The sequence below is a fragment of the Pelodiscus sinensis genome, chromosome 25 (assembly GCF_052426305.1).
Source record: "Pelodiscus sinensis isolate ZL-2025 chromosome 25, ASM5242630v1, whole genome shotgun sequence".
Taxonomy (NCBI): domain Eukaryota; kingdom Metazoa; phylum Chordata; order Testudines; family Trionychidae; genus Pelodiscus; species Pelodiscus sinensis.
The window spans coordinates 18,877,677-18,900,892 of NC_143076.1; the positions used below are offsets into that span (position 1 = coordinate 18,877,677).

The 23,216-nt window shown below is 43.2% G+C and overlaps 1 protein-coding gene across 3 annotated transcripts in view; it reads right to left on the reverse strand.

Annotated features, from left to right (window-relative positions):
• The window catches only part of CADM1 (cell adhesion molecule 1), a 344,772-nt gene that overhangs the window by 144,005 nt on the left and 177,551 nt on the right, over positions 1 to 23,216 (reverse strand). The gene's annotated exons all lie outside the window — the stretch shown is intronic.

The window sequence follows — 23,216 nt, forward strand, 5'->3', positions numbered from 1 at the left end:
AAAGTGACTACATCTTCCATTTAAGATTAAATTAAAGTAAAAATACACCCGGGGGTGATGTACCGTAGGCGGCCGCAAGCTGGCCTGCAAGATGTTACTCATTGTTAATAGCTGCAGCTTTCCAAACTGCATGGAAGGATGCAGTGTTAGCTATCACATCACCAGCTTGGCTACTGAACACAGTTTGCCAAAACAGAGTTATACTTTGATAGCGTTAAAGGCAACAAAAGCACAATGCAGCTGTTTTGGGCAGGAAGTATGAAAAATTCCATGATCAATTGAAACCAAGAGGAACAATCTGGAGAAGTAAAAAGTAATTGCCCATGTTGGAACTCTGCCAGGATACTGAATTTTATTCCCTCTGCTTTTCTGAAGCGGAGCATGGGATCTATAATGAGCATGGAAAAACAACACAGCACAATTCCCCTTGTCCTGCGATAAGGGTGCAGAACTCCATGATGGGAAGACTGCCACTTTGCTTACCCATGGCTCCGGTGTCTCCCATCGGGAAGAGGAACAATATTGGATACACGTTGATTTAGAGATCTGCAGGAAGGAGTAGCATTTGCACAGCTACGTATTATTTACATTGACTCAGAAACACCAATTACTGCAGTGGTCTCCAAGCTTTCTGAGCACAAGATCACTTTTTGAATCTAAGTGCAATGTACGATCTACCTCAAATCCATATATCGTTGCCCCAACTCCTTCGTGCCCGTTCTCCGAAGCTCTGCCCCATCTCACTCCATCCTCCCTCCCCCATTCTCCCTTCCTTTCATCAGGCTGGGGCAGAGGGTCGGGGCACAGGCTCTGGTCTTAGGCTAAGGGATTTGGAGTGTGGGAAGGGCTCTGAGCTGAGCCTGGGGCAGGGAGTTGGGGTGCAGGAGGGGGTTCAGGGTACAGGCTCTGTAAGGGAGTTTGGGTCCAGAGGGCTCAGGGCTAGGGAAGGAGCTCGGAGCTGGCTCCAGCTGGACACTGCTTATCTCAGGTGCCTCCTGGGTGGTGGTACAATGAGGCTAAGGCAGGCTCATCACCATTCTCAAAAGCAGCCAGCAAACAACCTCCATCCCAAGCCCTATTGTGCCTCCCTCTACCCTGTTCTGTGGAGATAGGATACAGGGTGGAAGAGGGGGCACCCTGTCATTAGCACCCCCTCCTTTCCCTTCCCTATTCTATACCACAAGCACGAGGATCCCGGGGGTGGGAGGGAGGCAGCTCCAAGGCAAAGGGAAGGAGATGCACAGCAGTGGTGGGAAGGGGCAGCTGTGGCATGACGGCATTTGAGAACCTCTTGGCCAAACCAGTTAGGATCACCTGTCAGAGGCTCCAAGATTGACCAGGAGATCCCGATTGACTGGTTGGTGACCACTGACTTACTGCATCGCTATGACCATTCTTCTTTGGGAAGGAGACAGCTGTTGGGGCAACCAGGGCTAAGAATCCCCTTGTAACACCTGGCCTCCAGTGAAGGCAACTGGGTGGGTGTCACCTCTCCGATTCCACCAGCTGGGGAATGGCGGGGGCAGCCGGGAGCCATGGCAGCGGCCACCCCATGGGCTGGGAGCAGCCCCCTTCTCACCCCACTTTTGCAGGGGTAACATTGCATTTAACCAAACATACAGAATTTTACATCCCTAACTGATAACACAGAAAGCACCTATCGAACAGGTGTGCAGCACTTAATGTTGCTTCCTGGTGCCAATCACCTGAAAAGTACGTCTGGTTTCAAAGGTTAATTCTCTGTCACACGACAAGTGTCGTGGTCCACAATTACATCTCTCGGACTGGCCCTATTTAGCATGCAAGATCAGAGGCACCAGTGGAATGGCTAGTGGACTCTCTTTAATCCTTGCACACAGTCTGATCCTTGAGAACGGCCTCTCTGAGCTCTATGGCTGTTTAGATTGTAACGACTGCAGAACATGTGGTCTAGCCTTTTCCTATAGCGCCCAACACATTGTTGACACCACAAATGAATTTATCCCCTCCATGAGAAACTGTGTGCCTATGAGCATGGTTTCACCAATAACCGGGAGCGTGTTCGTACTACAAGGTAAAAGGATTATAAAATGCATTTTATTGATTTGCTGATACTGGGAAAACCCACCAGGAAACCATAAGCGTCCACATTAAAATGCTAAATACCTCAATAAAAATCAAGCAGGGAGGGAATAACATCATTCAGATTTTACACAAGTCAGACATCAACAGCAGTTCAAACCCAGACATCTTTGCTTTCCATCCCCGCCATCTCCAACCAGTGCGTATTTTGATACAAAGACATAGTCATACAAATGCAATTTGCCGCCCCATCTTTCTCTATAATGGTCTTTTTATTGTGTCTAAAAATATTTAGCTGTGGCTTCCCAATGTGACGCTCTCTTTTTGCATTCCTAAATGAATCCACAGTAAACGAGCACCCTATGAAGGATTCATGCCTGGGATGCTCTATTGCTTTAAAAGGCTCAGCTCCTTTCAGGGAAGAGCAGCAGACTTGGCTGCAAAGCAGGCGCATGCCAAACCACAGGATTTAATTCAGTTTATAAAACAGGCTTAATTAACAAGATATTTGCTTTTCAATAAAGTAAGAGAACGGGAAGTTAATCATTGCAAGCTCCTAGTCTGCATTTTTAATACCATAAAGCAAAGGTTCCGCATGCAATGCAGAAACACTAAGCGTCTCCTACAAACACCATCTCCTCTGCTGAACATCAGCTGAGCAGTTTTGCAGAGTGGCGCATCCATGGTTCCCAATGAGTTCTGCAAGACCTGTCAGGTGCTCAAAAGCTTTGGGAAAAAAAAACCAGGCCAATAAATAAATAAAAGCTTCCATCTTGCTCGCGTTTTCTCCCTTGGCTGGCTGTGTACATTTTCCTCTTATCAAGGTTCTCTCTATGTGGAGTCAGTACTTGTGAAGAATACCAGATTCAGAGCCCTCAAATATAGTCCTTCTGTACGTAACGTGGGCTGTGCTTTATTTAACCGCAGAGCAGATCTCAAAAGCTGCAGCCGTGCAAACTTTTCCCACACCACCCTGCCCAACTGCCGCACCCTAGAGGGGAAAGACGAGTTTGATTGTTCTAAGCTAGCCAACTAGGGACTCTTGATGCTTGCTGCAGTGATGTTTTTGGGAATGAAGATGGGATCCCCAGGATACACTATGGGACTGGGGTACTGCTGGCCTTCCTTAACTCTCCAGTCTGGGCCATCTCTCACAATGTTCTGCTAGTGACAAGCAGCAAACCCCTCCTAATACTATGATCACTCAGGCCCACTTCCAGCTAAATTTCATCCAATTCTCCGAGCTATTCACGCATCACAGAGAAATCTCCCAAGCCCCTAGCCTTCCTTCCCATAACTATCTGGCCCTGGTCCCAAGCCTGACCCAAGTCACTTTACTACTCCGTCTGCCTCAGTCTGGATGTGGCACACCAGCCTTTGTAAACTCAGCTGAAACTTCCCAAGCACTTCAATCAAAACACCCTATTTTAGATAAAAACACAATTAAAGGAGGATACATTTTAGCGATAAAGGCACAAAAAGTCCGAGAGAGTCAGTAAAGAAAACGAAAAGGTAAATACACAGTCTAAAACCTTAAGCCTTGTTAGATCGGGCAGTATTTAGATGAAGCGGTTTCTTCCTACCCCTACTGGATGCTGCAGGTAGATTACAATTCTTAATACACAGGCTTTGCTTTTAAACCTGGGACCAGTCTCCTCAGTTTAAATCTTTGTCTGACCAAGCATTCTTGTTGCTTTCAGCACAGAGGAGGGAGGAGAAAGGCCAAAAGATGATGCTCCATTAATACCTTCAGTCATGTGCAGAGAACACACTAGCCCAGATACATCCTGGTGGGCTTTGCCAAAATCATGGAATTAAGGACCCCCCCCCCCACCCCTACACCGCACACATTGTGTTCTGTCTACGCAGTCTCCCTCTAGCATTGCAAATCCCTTGATTAAAACTCTTCTAATGATTAATGGTCACTTAACACCCTCCTGGGTGTGGATCACTTCCTTTTTCACTGGAGAACTTGCAGTCGAGACTGTCAAACTTGCAGCATACTTCAGTAACAATCAGATAGCACATTCTCACCTTCACACAATCGAACGATAGATGGTACCTGGACAGCACAGAGCTTCAGCAGAGCATGACTTTTCATACGATCGCTGACATGGCATGCTTTGTATGAAGTGTGCCTGACAGAGTGTTCCAGGGTGCGGCTTCGAGGCACAGAATGCCATAGGGATGTAACGGAAATGAGACCAAACATCTCCCAAAGACCAATAAAATAGCAACAAACTTTTTCCTGGCAGTGCTGTCCCACGATACTAGAGACACAACATAATAGGTAAGGTAACCTTTTATTGGCCAACTTCTCTTGGAAAGAGACACTTGCAAGCTTACACAGAGCTTTCCCTCAGGTCCTGAAATAAGGAATAAAGCAAAATCTTGAAAGAAAATGCTGGTTTTTTTAAAACTTTTCTTGGACAGAAGAGGGACTGGTAAACATCCATGCAGTGCTGGCAGTAGGAATAACTCCCTTCAAACTTGCATCTCTCCTTTTGTGCAAACCAAGGTAAAAGCAGCAGCAAGCAGAACCCCGTTTCTTAGCATGTGTGAGACACACCTCAGGCGGTACATGACCAGGATTCATTATCAATTTAGTCCGCTGGTTGGATCATTAGCTTCTCTGGCTCAGGCGGGGTTTTAACAGGAAATGCAACCTGAACACCGATCTATACCCTGCTTCCCTTATGGAACACTGATACATAGGCTCCTACTGGGGAAAAAAAAAAAAACAATCCCCAAAACACACCCTCTCACATGGGAATACCTGTAAGCCAAGCTCGGTGCTATAGGTTTCATGAGTCGCAACAGCCATTTTGTTTTAGATCAGGCTGTACAGAACCTGAGTGGAATATAGCTGTTGTGGGGATTTTATATGGATATCTAGACCTGTGGAGACCCATTTCGAAAAGGAAGAAACTTGCTGATAGTTAGCAAATAAACCGAGTTGCTCTTTTTGTGTTTGTAAACCAAAAATACACATTAGTCTTTAAATCAGACTGTTTTAAATTTATCTTGGGGTTTCCAAAGCTCATACAAAACAAATGCAGAATTCTTCACTGCTATGGTGTAGAGCAAAGACTACTTTTATAGTTGGTGTCGAACAGAGCAACATCCCTAAGTCATTAGAAACTGATTTATAGATCCGCAAAACACTTGCTTAACTTCTGGTAAGAATGTAGCTTAAAATTCCATACTGAATAGCCATCTCAATCATGTTCCAAATTAAAGAAATGTTTTAAAGAAGTGTGATTTCCTCTACGAGCTTGTAAAAAGCAGAAAGACAGCCACCTCCAATGCCAGACAAATATGTATGTGAATGCATGGCTGATGGCACGTAAAGCATCAGAACTGTAATCGAGTTAGATAAAAATAACTTCAGCATCACACCTCACAATGAAGAAAAAAACATTCTGCTGTCACTTAGAAATTTTTTTCCACTAAGCCACTTGACAATAGAGATGTTTCAAAAACCAGTGAAATACCTGATTTCCAAGGCAACTGCTTGAATAAATAACCCCCAAACCTCACTGTTGTATTTCCAAGGTACCAACATTGGGTGATTTTATTCATTAGCAGTATTTGCATTCAAGACCTAGTTTCCACAAATGGCTTTCAAATTAATAACTTTCGTTTTCCGTTTAGCCAGTCATAGCAGCATATGGTGTTGAGGTCCAAATTTTGACCTACAATAATCGCGCTCCAGGTGGAAGTTCTTCCTTTCTGAAAAAACAAGGGCATAGGGACTTTTTTTGCTACATTTTTGCATAATCCATCTAAATTAAACTGAACAAGATCAGATGCACATTTTAAGAACATCTCTATGCAGATTAGTGAGATAACACAAAGCTCTATAAACAAGACAACCAGGGCTTTCAAATGGACTCGTTCGAAATGGGGCCGTTCGAATTTGGTCGCTCAGTTGTGTAGTTTAGTGCAATACCATCTAGGTAAAGAGGTTAAAAAGCTGATTATTGGAAATTGTAAATAAAACTCTTTTCTAGGACTCAAAAAGGTTATTAAGGAAGCCCAAAAGCATTCAGAGGCTGGCATTTTAAACTACCTCAAGGAGGGGAAAACAAAACAAGAAAACAAAAAAAAAAACCCTAAGCAAAATAACTGGTGCATCTGGGTACGTAGAGGTGATTTAACAGCTAATCTTACCCTGAAATAAGTCACTGTAAGTAATAAATTCTGCAAATGGAATTTAGTAAATTCAGTTTATGATGTTAAGCAGGCAGGTCTTTATATAGTCACTTTAAGCATCCTACCATATATTCCACATTGAATATATGCCATGTTACTTCAACAATGAAGATTTTTTTCCCCCCTGTTGCATATATTTTATAATTTGATGGCAGTTCCTCTCTCCACCCTAGTCCCAAAGAAGGAAACTAACTGCACGTCTGGAAATGGATGGATAAACATGAGCTTTTCTTCTGTTGGGGATGAATTATCCTTTGCATGCTAGCCTGAGACAGCCATGAACAGCTTTACAGCTTTGATGAATGGCTTTTTAGTTTAGGTTGCATTATGAGAACAAAACAAATGATCATGAATCATAAGATTTTATGGGTCTGCTGTTCCTTATAATTTCCTAAAAATCAGAATTACACTCCACTCATTACAAACCAAGCTACATAAAGCCAAGTATCTTGAGAATGTACAAAAAGCCAATTATATGGAGGAGTTTGGGGGGGGACAACGGATAATGAGTTAAGTCAAATTCTATTTAAATATGCCCAGAGACACTATAATGTAATCAAATGGGGGTGGGGAATTAGAAAAGAGGAGGAATATAGCTACAGCACTGTTCTGCATTTCATTCTGAAATGCAATATACAGAATTGAACTTGTCACTCACCAACAATAAACTGCCAGAAGCCACTTAATGTAATCACATTGCAGGCTGGGATGTGGAATCTGCAGAGGTTGATTTGCACCAGACAGACTAAGCAATGGACTGGCCCAGTCTGTACGGCCATTTTAGAAAAACGAGGCTCAATGACCATTAACATTTAGACAGGCATTTGACCATATGGGAAATACTGCCTGTTCTTAGGGCATGTCTACAACATGGATAAGTTTTGTTGCCAAAACCACCTTTTTGGCACCAAAACGTCAACAGTGTTCACACTGCAATGTGAAGAAAGTTGCAAAAACACACCCAGTTTCAGTGACAAAAAACTTCCAGCGCCACAAGCGATTTTTTTTTTCCTTTCTGCTTCCCTTTACTGTGCACAATCACGTAGCATGTATCACAGGATGACTTTTGTTTTGCTCTTGTGGAACTCCGGAGTGTATCCTGCAATGCCCAACTAGCCACTCTGGAACGCTTTAAATTCTGCTGCTCTGCAGACACAGCAATCCGCTCCTGCCCCTTGCAAGCTCTGGGAACTTTACATTCCGGGTGACTCAGAGTTGAGAGCTCACATGGAATCTTCCCGACTAGCCACGGCTGGCTATGGCACCCAACGCTGTGGGATCTTAGCATGTGGGGAGAGGAGTCAGAGCAGGCCCAGCTGCGAGTGACCCACAGGAGCCAGGACATGTACGGCCACGTTTCTCGATCCTTGTGCGAGAAGGGGTCTGACCAGGACACACTGCAGGGCACAGCAAAGAGAGGAGCTGAGGAAGTCATACCTGAAGCCAAAGGAGGCAAACCACCATTCTGGTGATGCATCCAAGACATGCGAGTTTTATAAGGAGTAGGGATGTACTAGTGTAATCGATTAGCAAAAGCTTATCAGTTAATGCTACAGACAACACACATCCCCTCTGCCCCTCCACCGGTAAATCTGATAGCAGGCTGGCCAGCAGCCCAGCTTAGTCCTGATTTGCACTGGGTCTGGGACCTACCCCTGTGGCTCTGCATTTAAAGTGTGTTAGGAGACAGGCAGGCAGGCAGCCTGGCTCAGTTCCAGCTCACACCAGGTCCAGGAGCTCAGACTCCACCCAAACAGGAGCCGCTGCCACCCTGCACTGCTGTCTGTATATCAGAGGCAGCAGCCTCTGTGGGGAGTTGGTTTTTAAAGCCCGTGCTGCTTCCTCTGATACAGACTATAGAATTCAGGAGGTTAATCGACTATTCAATTGACCGATATTTAACATCCCTAGTCAGGAGCTGGATGCAATCATGGGGGCATGATTAGCATCGAGTAGCACTGACAGCACAGAAGCAACCCCAAAAAGGATCTCAGCGCCCCTCGTTATCAAAGTGGTTCCTCAAAAACTTCCCTGATGTTTGGCAACCGTACGGATTCCTGTTACAGCCCTAGTCTCTGGCTCCTCAAACAGCACGCCCAAGCACTTTGCCTCAGTGTTCCCCCATGAGCAAATGTCACACTCCCATGCAGAGGGTTTCTCAGGATCATTATGAGCATGTCCACATCGTGTATGGTAATCTCGTGGTCTGGAACATTAGTCCCCGCCCACCACTTTCCGTACAGGCCAGTGTTCCCGAAGATTCATGCATTATGCACCTTTCTAGACCACCCCACGTTTATGTCTGTGAAACACCTACAATGACGGACAAGCATGAGGCACCATCGAGAAGAACCCTTTCCGGGACTGTGGCAAAGCCGCCTGGCGCTACACTTGGAATGTGTGGCCCCGGCAGGTAGGAAAACCCACTCCTGTAAAGCCAGCTATTATGTCATATGCATTTCCTAGAGTCACTGTGCCGCACAGCAGAATGCGACTCACTGCCCTGCACACTTGCAGTCGGGCAGCCCCAATGGCAGACTCCCCCCACTCCAAAATGATTCACAACAGACTGGTTAGCTAGTGGGCGTTGCCAGCTTCCACACGGCTGTTTCCACCCACTTCTCTACCTACAGGGAAGCTCTAATTCAGGGTCCTTGAGTCACCATGCGGAGGCCAGCTCAGCACACGGCTCCAGGAAGGCCCATCCTAAAGTTCCGTAGCCACCGGTCTTCATCCTATACTTGCATGACAACGTCATCCCACTGGGTTTCCCTAGCCTCCAAACAATGCTGCTCGGCAGCTACGTTCAATGCCAGGTTGCTGCTGTCCGTGTTACTCACAGTGTCGTCTAGCCACGACTCTGTCAGTAACCTCAGCAGTAACTCTGCTGCAGTGTGTGATATCCTCCAGTTGTCCTCAAGAGAACGGTGATCCAGATACTGGAACGCACAGCAAAGGCTGGCAGCTTTACACATGGTGTGAAAGGGAGCTAGAAATCCCTGGAGTAAAGCGATGCTTGATGGGACGTTTTTCATGTTCCATTCTACATTCCGACAGCGCCTAGAGAAAGGTGGTACATGCACCGTGGGATGCATACTCACCATGCACTGCTCCATCTGTCCACGAGGGATCTACAAGCGTGGCCAACCGCTTTCAAACGAGGAAGCCAATGCAAACAAGCTTTGGACTTTTTGGGTGACCTCTGCACGGTGACATTAATTTCATCACCAAAACTTTGAGAGACATCCTCAAAACCAAGAGCAAAATGACAAAAATTGCCCTCGCACTTTCCTGCAACTTTATTTAAATTTCACTATCTGTGCATACTAATTGTGGGCTTAGCCCTGCAGGCCTTCCACAGAAACCCTTCACTCGAGTTCCCTGAATGGAGAGGCTGCAACATCTTTTTGATATGGAACACACTTGGAATTCGGTAATGTGAAAGAAGAACATTCAATTCCTCCAGGAAGAATAAGCTACTCAGCACATTCAGGGATAGGCTGCAGCAAATGCAGCATTTGAAATGTTCTAACTGAGCCAGAAAAATAAAATGAAATTGAGAAACCTCGTTAGTTTACGCAGGATATTCAGTGGACTATAGCTACAAAGACCTGTCGTATTACAAAGACAACAGTAGTAACCACTTTATTTCAAATTGAACTGCTGTGTGTTATATTTGTCTTTTATTGTTCAAATTCCTTCTGGGCTGAATTTTTCATGCATCTGCCTCCAGTTTGTTTGTTAAGGGTTTTTGGGAAAGCATCAGAAAAGAACAATCCACTCAGGTATTTGAGTTATGCACGTGCCTTAACAGAACAGTGCATAATTTACTCAAAACCAACCAAACTGACTATTCAAACTTGACACATTTAGAACTCACCACACACTAAACAACAAAGTAAAGTTTTAAAGAAATTGGCTCAGAAATGTTGACGTTACGATCAGGTTTTCCACGCTCGTACACAGAAGATTTTTCCCTTGTTTCTTTGCCTGAAATGCATTCCAGTTTGCATCACATCTTAACTGTTATATGTTTACACTTTCACCATAGAATTACATAAATTTAACATCTGTGCTCTGCAATTGTTTAAAGTAGGAGTTCAGTTAGTAACTGTAAAGCCTTCCCATTTTCAAAGCACTCATCATTCTAAAATGCATTTTTCCCCAGACTGTCCCTATTGACTGAAAGCTTTTGCTTCCTAGCGAATGGACTCCATCCAGGAATGTCATTCAAGACAAAGCTTTCATACGCTTCAGTAGCTCAACTCAGTCGTGCATTCACCCTTTGTATCTGATGGACACATCCCAATACTTTCTGACATCATGGAGAACTGGTAGGTTTTTATGCGTTAATAAGCCAAATGGGATTTTTCTCTGAGCCATGGAAAACAACCGAGTCACTAGCCCTAACAGACACTTCTCCCGCCACTCCCTTGAGGCATTAACCTGGTACTACTCCAGCAACAGGCCTCTTCTATGGATCATGAGTCCATCCTCACACTTGAGGCAGATAGCACATAAGTACCAGCCTGAAGAAAGAACAAAAAATGAATAAAAGCCATACTAAATAAAAAATGCAACTGATTTTGCCCAATAATAATTGAGGCAGATATGACAGGCAAGAAAGCAGCCTAGCAGGAACTGACTGATTCACTTACAAAGTTGCTCATGCTAAATAAACTTCTCAGGGTAGCTTTTCAGTTCACGGTGGCATGTAAGCTGAAGTAGAAAAAGATTCCAGTCGTTCAGTCCTGCACATTCTCTACATGTGGAGTTGTAGCTCCCCATGCTTTATGAGAATTTGCTTATGAATATGCATAACTTAAAAATGCTTTATGCAAAATGGGTCCCGTAAGTGTCATTTTAAAAGTTGGAATCCACTGAAGCGGTATATTCTCAGTGTGTGAATGTATCTGTCTTGTGTGGGAAGTTAGAAATATTAAATAGGCACCTGTTTTATTAGTCCATGTATTCAATAAAAGCCATTGGTGATGTTTTAGGAACTTAATGATTCAGTGATCAAGTCAAAAACCAGTGAATGGCTATTTTTTCCCCTGTAAACCCAAACTGTGGTTGGTCCTACAAAGACATATGACCATGCCACCTGATGCTAGAACTCATTTTGGATTTAGTACTTCTCCACTCACGGTGAGAAAAGTTCCATTTGAGCACAAAGAATTCCTACCTTGGGCAAAAGGGATATTGGGGGAGGGAGGAAAACCAAACAACAGGAGGTGTGGCCAGAGGCCAGAAGACCTACACTTACAACCTATCCAAGATGCCTGCTGAAAACATTTAAGACTGACCGGGGAAGAATTGGGCCCAAGCTAAAAGGCTGCCTAGCTTGAGAAAGAGATAAGTAGAACAACTGTTAGGGTAGGAATATGCATGTAACACATTTCTTAGTGTATTAGGTTTAGCTGGCCTGTTTTATTTATTATGGCTTAGTGACTTACTTCTGATCTGCCTGTTTCCACTTGCAATCACTTAAATTCGATTCTTATATTTAATAAAACCACTTCTGTTTATTATCAAGCCCAGTGTAAATAACTGTTACTGGGAGAGGGAGTAAAGGAGCAACCACTATACATCTCTTTCACTGACAGAGCTGACAATGTTTTTACTCTGTATAAAAATGTTTGTTCCTCTTTTGGGGGCTCTGTTCCTGGGGGGGTGCCAGCGATCTTACAGCTGAGCTGATTCAGTCTCTAAGTTACCTCAACTTAGTGCCTTGGCTAGGGGAGACCACAGCTTCTAGCCCAGCAGGACACAGTGGTCAGATACCCCCAAGAGCAGGGTGGTGGATTCAGTGGCATGGCCAGCATACCAGGTGACAATCCCAAGGGGACTCCCGTGATCCAGTCCATCACATATGGCTCTTGCACCTTCATTATGTAGGCTAGAGGCAAACAGAAGCTACCGTGTAGCATGTACCCATAATCTCAGCTTTATTTGGGAGGGCTAGCTCAGTGGTTTGAGCATTGGTCTGCTAAACCCAGCATTGTGAGTTCAATCCTGGTGGAGGCCATTTAGGGATTTGGGGCAAAAATTTGTCAGGGATGGTACTTGGTCCTGCTGTGAAGGCAGTGGACTGGACTCGATGACCTTTCAAGGTCCCTTCCAGTTCTAGGAGATAGGCAATCTCCATTATATTTTTATTAACGCTCATGTTTGAAATGAAAATTCACATGTAACACAGAGTTAGAGGGAAAGCTCAGTACATCTGGGATCAGGCTTGGATGATCAAAAATTAAAAGGCTTGCTTAGAAAGTCCTAAGACACATACGAGACAGCATTGACCCAGAGGTAGGTGTGCACGTTTTAGGGCAGTAGGGAATGAGCGTTTGGGTACATCTCCCACAAAAAGTTTTAGTGTTGATTGTGGTAAGTGGCTATGTTAATGGGTGAGCATTGCCTCTCATTACATTGGTATCTGGGGTAGGCTCTCTGTAGGAAGATACAGTCTTGCCAAGGAAGCATTTGGACTACTCCCCGGACTACTTAGCTCAATTTTCCCTATTGCCCAGTTGGGTGACGGTTTCATCCAGAACAGAGCCTGCACTTTCGCACAAAAGTAAACGGATAAAATATCAAGGATAAGGAAGCTTGCCAGTGAGTTTTTCTCCACCTCCTGTCAGTGAGTTTTTCTCCACCTCCTGTCACATCACTGCTAATTAAGATGGTGCTGAAGGTACAGAAAAGCAAAGCATATTTCAAGCACAACAGAACCTTTCAACTAGAGAACAAATCACTTAATTGAAAAGCTACTCGGAGTACATATTTTAATAAAAATGCAGAATCATTCTTCAAACAATATCATAAAATCAATAACAGAATGAACTTCGAGAAAAGAAGCGTATCAATCATTTCTTGCGTTGTAACATCTCCATCTTGTCTCAAGTTTTGGGCCAGACACCCAAAACTAAGGAGGAACATTCTGATTGGTACCCTGATTAAGAATCATATATTGGTTCATGTTAAGAAATTTGGTTGCATTCATGCAACGATTTTTTTTCCCTTTTGAAATTAGAATTACCAGACCCAGCAGCATCAAATATGTGCCAATGGGGAACATGACTCACAACACTCTGGAGAGACTTTTATTAGTTTCCGTAATATTATTGAAGAATGCAATAACTACCTAACCTCCTGATGCACTCCCACCCCAACAACAGATGGGTCACCTAAGACCACGAAAGTTGGCTGGTCCCATGGGGTATGTCTAGACTACATGGCTCTGTCGCCAGAGCCATGTAGATTAGTTTACTAGACATACCCAAACGAAGCGGAGATTTAAATAATCGCTGCTTCATTTAAATTAAAATGGCTGCCGCATTGAGCCAATCAGCTGTTTGTTGGCTCAGCGCGCTAGTCTGAATGCTCCGTGGTCGACATCAAAGGCATTTGTCGACCGCCCCAGTAAACCTCATCCCATGAGGCATAACGGGGAGGTTGACAAATGCCTTTGATGTAGACTGTGGAGCGATCAGACTAGCGCGCTGAGACGACAAACAGCTGATTGGTTCAGCGCAGCAGCCATTTTAATTTAAATGAAGGGGCGATTATTTAAATCGCCGCTTCATGTGGGTATGTCTAGTAAACTAATCTACATGGTTCTGGCAACAAAGCCATGTTGTCTAGACATACCCATGTGGCTTTCATTATACTGATACTGAACTCTACAACACAATGGTGCTCATCTAAAGAATGCATTCAGGAAACATACGGTAAACTTAAGAATGTCTGCTTTTTTGTTTTAGTTTACAGTTAGTTGTTAGTTTTAAATGAAAGGCTGGTCTTTGGCAGTAGTGTTTTAGTGCACAATATTGTGCAGTAATTTTCGACAGGTGGGGCTTTTCACAGTTTTAAACGGAAACTAAAACGTTCTTCAGGAAATTTTTCATGTCATTCCTGGTATTTTCACACTTTTGGTGTTAGGGGGAGGTGAAAAGGCATTTTACAACTTATTTCTTTACATTGTGTGCGTGTGTGTATAAAACCTAACGCTGCAGGGGCTGTACAACTTTCAGTTTGTACTTCTGTCTTCAGTTAACAAGAACCCAAAGCACCAGAGGCTAGAGGCCCAAATGCTCTTTGTCATCCAAGGACAGCAATTTTCCTGCACTGAGGATTTCTACATGCATTTCTCATTTCAATAGCAGATGCACATCAAGTGCAACTGGAGGAAACACGGCATGCTTAAGCTAAGTGTTTGGCATGCATAATATTGTAAGTACATATATCGTGAGTCTAGATAGAATTAGCCAGATCAGGATTTTAAAAACTAGATCAAGCCCAAACTGAAAGCTAGAATAGATAAAGATGAACCAGGAACTGGTATGAAACGTTCAGCCTGCCTTAGGTGGACAGAGCTGCAGTATTCTGACCTCCCGGAACAGAAAATCATTAATTATTTGTAATGCACGTCTGGTTTGCATTACAGCAATCCCAGGCGTAGGGAAATCAAGTTATAGACAGGAATTTCAGCATCCAGGGAAAGAGGTTAAGAATGATTTTGCAAGTGTTGAGAAACAGGTTTTTACTTCAGATTTACTTCTTGTGTCTATATCCATCACATGAAATGGAAACAAAAGGACAGTGTGGAGACAGCACTCACACTTGCTGCTAGGGAGTCCCGCAATGATTCAGATGAAGTTTCTACATAATTATTTTGGAGCTCTGGAACAGCTCGTCAAATTAGAATTCAAGCTAAGATAACAGAATGCAGTTGAAAAGCAGAGCATACAGCAGCCAAAAGAGACAACTTGGAGCATTACTGGGAGACACCCTCCTTCCTAGCTACCACATAAACATGTTTCTTCTTTTGTAGAGCACATTTTCTGTAAAAAATGGTCAAGAACAAGGGTAAACGGTACACACTGAATGGATAATATTCAGCACAATGCAAAAAAAACCAGAGTCCAGTTCCAGAGACTCAAATACAGCAGCCTGAAGAGAGACACCATCTGATAAAAGCATGTCAGTAAGGAGCCATTTAGTGAGACACTGGATTGCTAGCCCTGGAAAAGCATGCCTTGTATTAACAAACAGAACGAGAAGAGCCATGCAAGGCCAGAAAGAGCCTCCTCCGCCGTCGCACAAATACATTTCAACCTTGACCAAAAGGGACTTGTCTATGGATAAAGTTGACTTTCCGTGCTTGGCTCGGCCTGCCACACTATTATAGTTTCTACTCCACTTATAGTAGCCTGCAGGATCCTTTCTTTAATGCATATAAATCCTCTCCCTTCCAGGTGCACCAAGAAAAATGTCCAAGGTGTGGACACGTATGTACATACTAATAATGCCCCTACCTGGAGGCCCAGAGAGCTCTAGAGAAACTGCTTCTGAGCAGCCCTGAGTGACTAGGTTCCTGGGGTGACCACCTGTATTCGGGAAACCTCCCCCTGCAGGCATATCAAGCAGCTGTGAATGTAACAGGGAAGAGGCCAGCCACAAATGAATCACCTACAAAGAACTACACAGAGACGTGCTAAAGAGAGCCAACTGTACCAGTGTGGTGTAGCGGACGGTTATAGCGAAAAACAAAAATCTACAGGCAACGTCAATGTTTTACTCCTGTGGTATGTAAGGTGTTTTCAACGTGCATGCATTCTTTGATCTGCCATCAAACACCTCAAGCTATACATCATTGACAAAAAGATTGTTAAGTAACATTCCATTGTACACTGCGCACAGTAAGTTATCTTGACAAGCTACTCTGCTGTCCCATAGGAAAGGAATGCTTCACGCCTGCAAATGAAGTGAAAAGAGAACAAAGCAGGGAGACCTGGAAGGGGGAAGGAAAGGAAAATTTGCTCCTGGTTAAGAAAGATTATTCTAGCCTGGAGGGCCCTAATGAGAGGATGCAAGACGTTCCATACAATGTTTTATACCTTAGCAAATTCAACATTCTTCAAATTTAAACTTACAGGAATTCTGAATTTTCCTTTTGTCTGACAGATAAGATGTCATCGGTCCATTCCTTTCTCTAGAGGTTTCATAGAAAGAAACCTTTTTGTGGAAGTAATATCCATGGGGCTTGAAAGATAGTCTTTATATTAAACAAATTCTGGATTGGGTTACTCAAAGCATCAACCTGCTTATCAATCTAAAAGCTGCATCTTTAAAGGTCACAAGTGAAGGAAAATCAGATAGACTCATTCTAATTCCTAGCAAACAGGAGCTCATTTCTCTCAAATCCACCCTGCAGTGCTCAGTAACGTGACCTTTCACTTAAAAAGAGAACAGCAGATTTCTGTCTCTCTCATGTGTTATCCTCCCTTCCTCTTCATAAATTAAATGTAGTCTTGATACAATCGTAGCGTACACGGCTCACAGTCCACTGAAAAGTTCCAGGCTTAACTCTTTTGGGGTGTTTCAGAGGGGTAGCCGTGTTAGTTTTCCAGCACCAGTGCTGCACGGCTATTCGTTGTTTTCAGGTTTTTCTTTTTTGGAGGGCAGGAAAGAGCTTCCCAGCTCTGACTCCTGCAGGGATAAAGAACTAGCTGAAACTAAGCAGTTAAAGGCAGTCATTTGTCAATCAGCCTTCATTGCAAAGGACATTACTAGACATGCTACTGTTATATATGAATATACACATGCATTTTGTTATATGTTCCACATAAAAATGTTAGTGGACTATTAGTTTTTGGACTGAATAATATTAGATCCTGCATGGCCCAGCTTTTCGTTGGCAAACTGCAGAACATGGGTCACAGTGGGATATAGTGTAAAGGGGTCCGTGTAATAAGATTCAATCACAGGTGGGAGTAAAGGTAAAAACTTAATGCCCTAGAGCAATTAACAACAACTTCTGTTCTCTGGGCCGGCAAGCAAAAAACAGGTGGCTGGATTAGAGTCCTGCTGCGAAGGCAAAAGCACTTCTCTCGTAAAAGCCACTCGCTGCTGGCCTTACTTAAATCCCAAAGCTAATGTAGCCATCTCTCTAAAAATACCAAAGGTCTCTGTGTGGTTTTGAAGATTCGCTTTAGATTAGCAGTATTGAATTTCTAAGGCGGCGATGAATTTTTGTAGATGTTAAGAAAACAAACATGCGTAGAAAGCCAAGAGATATATAATGGCTGTTTTGCCACTCAGTAAATGTAAGGTTGACACGTGTAACTACTAATCTCAGAAAAGTTCCAAGAGCAACTGGGGTTAGCAAATACAGCTGAGTGGATTCCCAATAGACTGTAGTTTATTTGCCAAAAAATGTAATTTCAGGTCAAAAAATACATTCCAAAAAAAGTTTGTATTTCATGTTTTTATTTGGTGTCTATTGGCTTTTGTTACTGGTGTCACACTGCTAGCGTTCCACTTGCCAGCAGTCCGTCCAGGCCGCCACCTTGCTGCTCAGGGCTCTGCTGCCACAACTGCTTGGGGTGTTGATGCAAAGTCCTTCCAGGCTGCACCAAAGGAGTCCCTCCAGGTATGTCTAGACTACAAGCTTCTTTCGGAAGAGAGCGTCCACCCCTCAACACTGGATAGAAAAAGCGATCTGCTTTTTCGAAAGAGCGCATCCAGACTGCATGGACGCTCTCTCGAAAGAAAGCCCTGATTGCTATTCCCAGGATGGCCACCAGGGCACCTGTGCTTTTGTCAATTGCCTCTACTTTCAAAAAACATCCCTGTTCTGTGTTCACACACGACTTTTTTCGAAAGATCTCTTTCGAAAAAGGCGTTCTTCCTCATAATTTGAAGTTCACCAATGTCGAAAAAAATCCCTGCGTTCTTTCAATTTAATTTCAAAAGAACACGATTGCAGTGTGGACGCAGGTGACTTTTTTTGAAAAAAACAATGTAGTCTAGACATACCCTCCAAGTTACTGGCTGAGTTCCAACACGGGCTGCCGCCCCATTTCCAGGGGAGCCAGCAGCCCCACTCTGTGGACTCTCTCCTGGCACACGCACAGCACGACAGTAGACTCCCCAGGATTGCAGTCGGCCAGGAACATCCCAGGAGCAGATACAAGAGCACCCCTCCACCCTCCTTCCCTCCCTCATCCCTACCCGCACATCCCCAGGTAAAACAGTCAATTTTTTAACAGTCGTGCAATCTGTTTTATAGATATATTACATCCCTGTTCTGAATTAGTTAATTTTTACAATGCTAGCAATGAAAAGAGACCTATTTCATCTTCTAGCTCTGTACACACCAGCACGGGGTCTTCCAGTGGTACTCTGAGCTTTTCAGAAGAGGTTACTTACTACGTCGTTCTTACAAAAACAGCACTTACCACACCTGCAATTCTCCCATAGAGTCCATAGCAAGAGATCTGCAGCAGAATCCCATGGATTCATTACTTGCTTAGAAATACTCAGATACTTAGCTCTGTCCTAACATTTATTTCTTCAGTTTCCGGCCACTGCAGTGCCTCAAGGATTGGTGATCCACAGTTCCTCCGAGTCTCTCCTCCTGCCACACTACAGTTCCGACTCCTAAGTCTTGTGGTTCCTTGAGTTTGAGTTAAGTAACTGGGTTTAGTGTGCAGGGTGTTGGTGGCTTATGACACACCAGACTAATGACCTGGTGTTCCCTTCTGGCCTTAAATTTTGTGACTGGCACTAAGGACGCCCAAGTAGCATCATTCACCCTCTGTTTGGAGGGGTGGCTGTTGAGAAGGACAACATAATCCGTCACATCCTGAAAAGGAGACCCTTTGAATGGAAGCAAGAGTTTGCTTGGCATTTAATATATGGAGATATACCTATCTCACAGAACTGGAAGGGACCTTGAAAGGTCATCGAGTCCAGTCCCCCGCCTTCACAGCAGGACCAAGTACCGTCCCTGAGCACTGCTACCGAATCCCCAGCGTGGGGTGGTTTTGCAAACTCAATTGAAGAAGAGAGCAGAGAAGTCAGAATAATGGTGGTAAATACTGAGACAAACTTCCCCCGATTCTTCATTTCCGTAAGTCAGACTAGGTTTATAGCACAGCTGCTATGGCATTATTGCTAGCCGAGTTCAGTTCGGGGGACTCGTTTTTTTCCATAAGAGAAAATGTACTACAACCACGTGATTAAACCAGTCTGATTCCCCAGACACTTGGAAATGTATCTTAGAAGCAGCACGTAGAACAATCTCTGGCAGAGGTAGGGAGAGATGCAATGAGCTCAGAAGGGATTTGACTGTTATCAGGGAGACCAATTAGACCCCCTCGGAGCTGAATCAGAGCCTTTCTACCTTGTAAGCCTGCAAGAGGAGGCCCTGAAACCTTTAATTTTGCGGTGTGAGCTTATCAGGGTGCCCAGGGATCTTCCAACTTACTTGGTCTACTGATTGGAACTCTGTCCTCCCTCTCTGCACAGAAAACACATTTACTTTCGAGGAAAGCAACTTCACGAACGTGCTCGTGTGTTCCAACAAAATAAGATCTGTTGCACCAAGTGAATACTCTGCTTAATTTGCCCCACCTCTTGGCCTTGCTCCGCCTTCTCCTATGAGTGCATGCGGTGGAGAGGGCATGGGGAAATCAGTGGAACAGTTTCTGCTTCACTAACTATGTAGCAATCAATTAAGTCGTCATGGAATGATGAAGCATAAGTTAATAATAAAGCCTTCTACAGCACATGCACCCCTCTAAGAACAGCCCCCATTAGTGGTGATAAGCCAGGATAGATGACAGAGCTACCCTGACAGATGCCTATGATCACAGATCCTTAGGTGAAGCAATCAGAATGTGGACAGACAGACAGATGTTCCGCTGCATGAGAACAAGCAAGACTGTTTGAGAAGTTTGCTTTGATCCTTATAGATATTGATATAATGAAGCATCATTCCTGTCTGCCTGCTCGCACCTCCATCAGGTATTTTACACAGAAAAATAAGGCAACACAAACACAGTGCCACTGACAACTAGTCAAAAGGGATCGTCAGTTTGTTGCTGATTAGTCCGCAAATACAGCCGTGCGCGTGCGTGTGTGGTGTGACTGACATGGCCTCTCTAGTCAATGGAAGAATGGTACAAAACATATTTTGTAACAATATTCAGCATCCCTTTTACTGCCAATGATGGGAAACTAACAGTTCTCATTTTCTCATCTTACACAAGGGTATGTAGGTTTTATCAAGACATCAAGATTAAATTTATTTAAATATTCGTCAGTGACAGCATTAAATCTCAAGCCACACAGGGGGCATGAAAGTGGGGAGTAGGTTATATCTACATCACATTTGCCAAGTCTAGCTTTTTTCCGGTTCTGGGGAAGGAGTTAGCAGCTGAGTACCTAACCTCACCGCAATAGATTGAACACTTTTTCCACTTCTTTGGCCAAAGGGACATGTGCATCTTAATTACAATTTCAAAAGCAGATGGACCACTCTAGCTAATAAAACAAACACTCTCCTGAAGTCAACAAGTCACCTCGTCTACTCGCGAGCAAGTATAGTTCCATATGTTCATGAATTATTGAGCTCTACCATAGCAGAAATGAGAATTGTGCAAAGTGTATCAATGTTCTAATATAGTGCTCTGATACATATTAAAGAGAAGGGGAAAGCACTGTCAGAAAACCTAGATCTCCAAAAGAAATATGCCCACTTTAAGAATTCTGGCTTCACTGTAAACTTCAACAACCTCCCACCCATATATTTATCATCAACAACAGCAACTTAGTGTTTGAAGTAAGTATGTGTCAGTCTGGAAAAATACTTCTCAGAACATTTTTTTCGTCTGACACCCAACCCCACGGGCCTACCGCCAACTCTCAGCCTCGTATCACTGACAACACGTGCCAGATGAAGAGAATGACATTTATCTGTCAAGACTGTGTGATAGCAGCTATTCCAGGATTGGATTTACATGAACAGTTTCCTGCGTACTCCTTGAAATCTTCGTATTATAAAAGAAAAAAAGCTGAAGTTACCTGAATCCTGTCAGGCCAGACGGTATCAGAATACTAATAGTAAAGCAGACACCATCAGGGCATCAGGTCTGTAAAAGAGCTAACTGTGAAGTTTACTCGTGCCTTGTTTCTTTCAAGAATTAACTAAATTTAATGCTTTATCTTAGTTCCTTCACTAAATATTCTCTCAAAACTAAAGATAAGAGCAGCAAACTTTAGTTCTCAAGCAATTTAGAACTGCTGCCATGCTCAAGAAGAGCTGATCAGAAAAAAAAAAAGTTTTAAATTAACATGTTTCCTTTCTATTTTTAAGTGTTTTGTACCTGGTTAAAAATGAGTGACGTCACAATCCAATAAGGTTTCCCACTGACGTCATTGGGACATCTTACTTGAGCACTTGGGCGGTCACCCAAGGGAGATTCAAATGACAACCAACTGATTAGCAGAGTGCCCACAGCTGGCAGCAGTGTTTCTACTGGTGGTGCACATCCACATATATGCATAACAAAATTTATTCCACACACGGATGGAAAAAATTAGAGGGAGCATAGCTTACATTTATGTGCATTGTTGTAGCCATGTGGGTCCCCGGATAGGGGAGACAGAAGACGGAAAGGTAACATCTTTTAATGAACCAACTTCTGTTGATGAGCAGGACAAGCTTTTCAGTTACACAAAATTCTTGAATAAAAGGTATTGCCTCACTCAACCCGGTATGTGTAAAGTTAGGCATGTGCTTTGGCACCCTTGCTGAGTGAAGCATCTTTTCTGTTAGTTTTGTCTGTAGGCAAGTAAGAACTTTGCCTGCTGCCCTGAGGCTATACTTAGGAATAACAATTACTCTCAAAAAAGTTCATGTATTTTCTTTTTACATTCAATGTGAGCAGCTGGAGTTGACAGATACCAAAGATGAGCCTTCTTTAAATATATATAAAAAATGGCAGCTTCTAGCACCGTGGAAAATAATGATGCCTAAATGAGCAAAGAGCAGTTTGGTGCATAAATATATACTGAGTCTCGATTAACAATTTTCAATTTTTGCTTAGATTGTAGAAATAGCTTATGAAGGCCTATCCACTCAAACCTAAGACTTGGGGGGCTTTTTTGTGGTAGTTTAGTATGCTATACCCACAGTTTGACCTATTTTTCTGGAGTTTAGACTGCATTATACCACCTTATTGAGCAGAAGCAAGTGAGAGATGGCCTTAGAAGTCACCATCAACATGGTAATCAGTCTCTCTGATAGAGGTGATACAAAGCGCTGACAGGTTAGCCACCACTTTTCCCCTTAAAACTCTTTTTCTTATCAATATGAAGCCTGAAACAGAATCCTCTGCCTGGATTTCAAAATGTTTTAACAGAAACAGAAAGAGAGAAACACATTTGGCATCATATTTCAACATTTACAAAGCGTATTCAAGGAACCTAAACCAGCCAAACGGGAAGCATGTTTTAGAGTAATCTTTCTATAAAAGCAGTCAAAATTCCCTTCTGATTGAAAACGGCGCTTTCAGATTAGCTATTTTAAGTGTATTATACAGGCAAGTGCAACAGTTTTCATCTGATCCAGCCAAAATTAGGCTATAAATAGGGAAACCGAAACACAGCAATTGATCTAAAAGTGAAAAAAAAGTCTGAGCAGCTCTCCTACTGAGTGAATGTTTCTGAAAATGAGTTCTTGTAAGTAAAGATTTTTTTCCCCCAGGATTTTGAAAATAATTGCAAGCTTTAGCAACAGTATCCTCAACCTCCACTGTGTTCCTCAAACAGGTGTAGACGTGATACCCCGCTGACTTATTTGGTATTTCATTTTCTATTGGACAGATTTGCTCAGGCTTTTTTAAAAACAAACTAATTACATACTTTACATCTGATATTTAGGGTAATTGCTTGGAATAAGTTTTCAATGCTCAGATTTTTGCAAGTTTGTCATCTATGGGATCTGAAATATGAGTTTAAGATAGCATGACAGCAAATCCTTGATGACTGTAAACATATTTTATTGATCTAGGAATCCCAGAACCCCATAAAGAGGCATTCCCGTAAATCAAGGCTACCAAGCTGTTCTACACTCTTCTAAAGGTACAACTCAA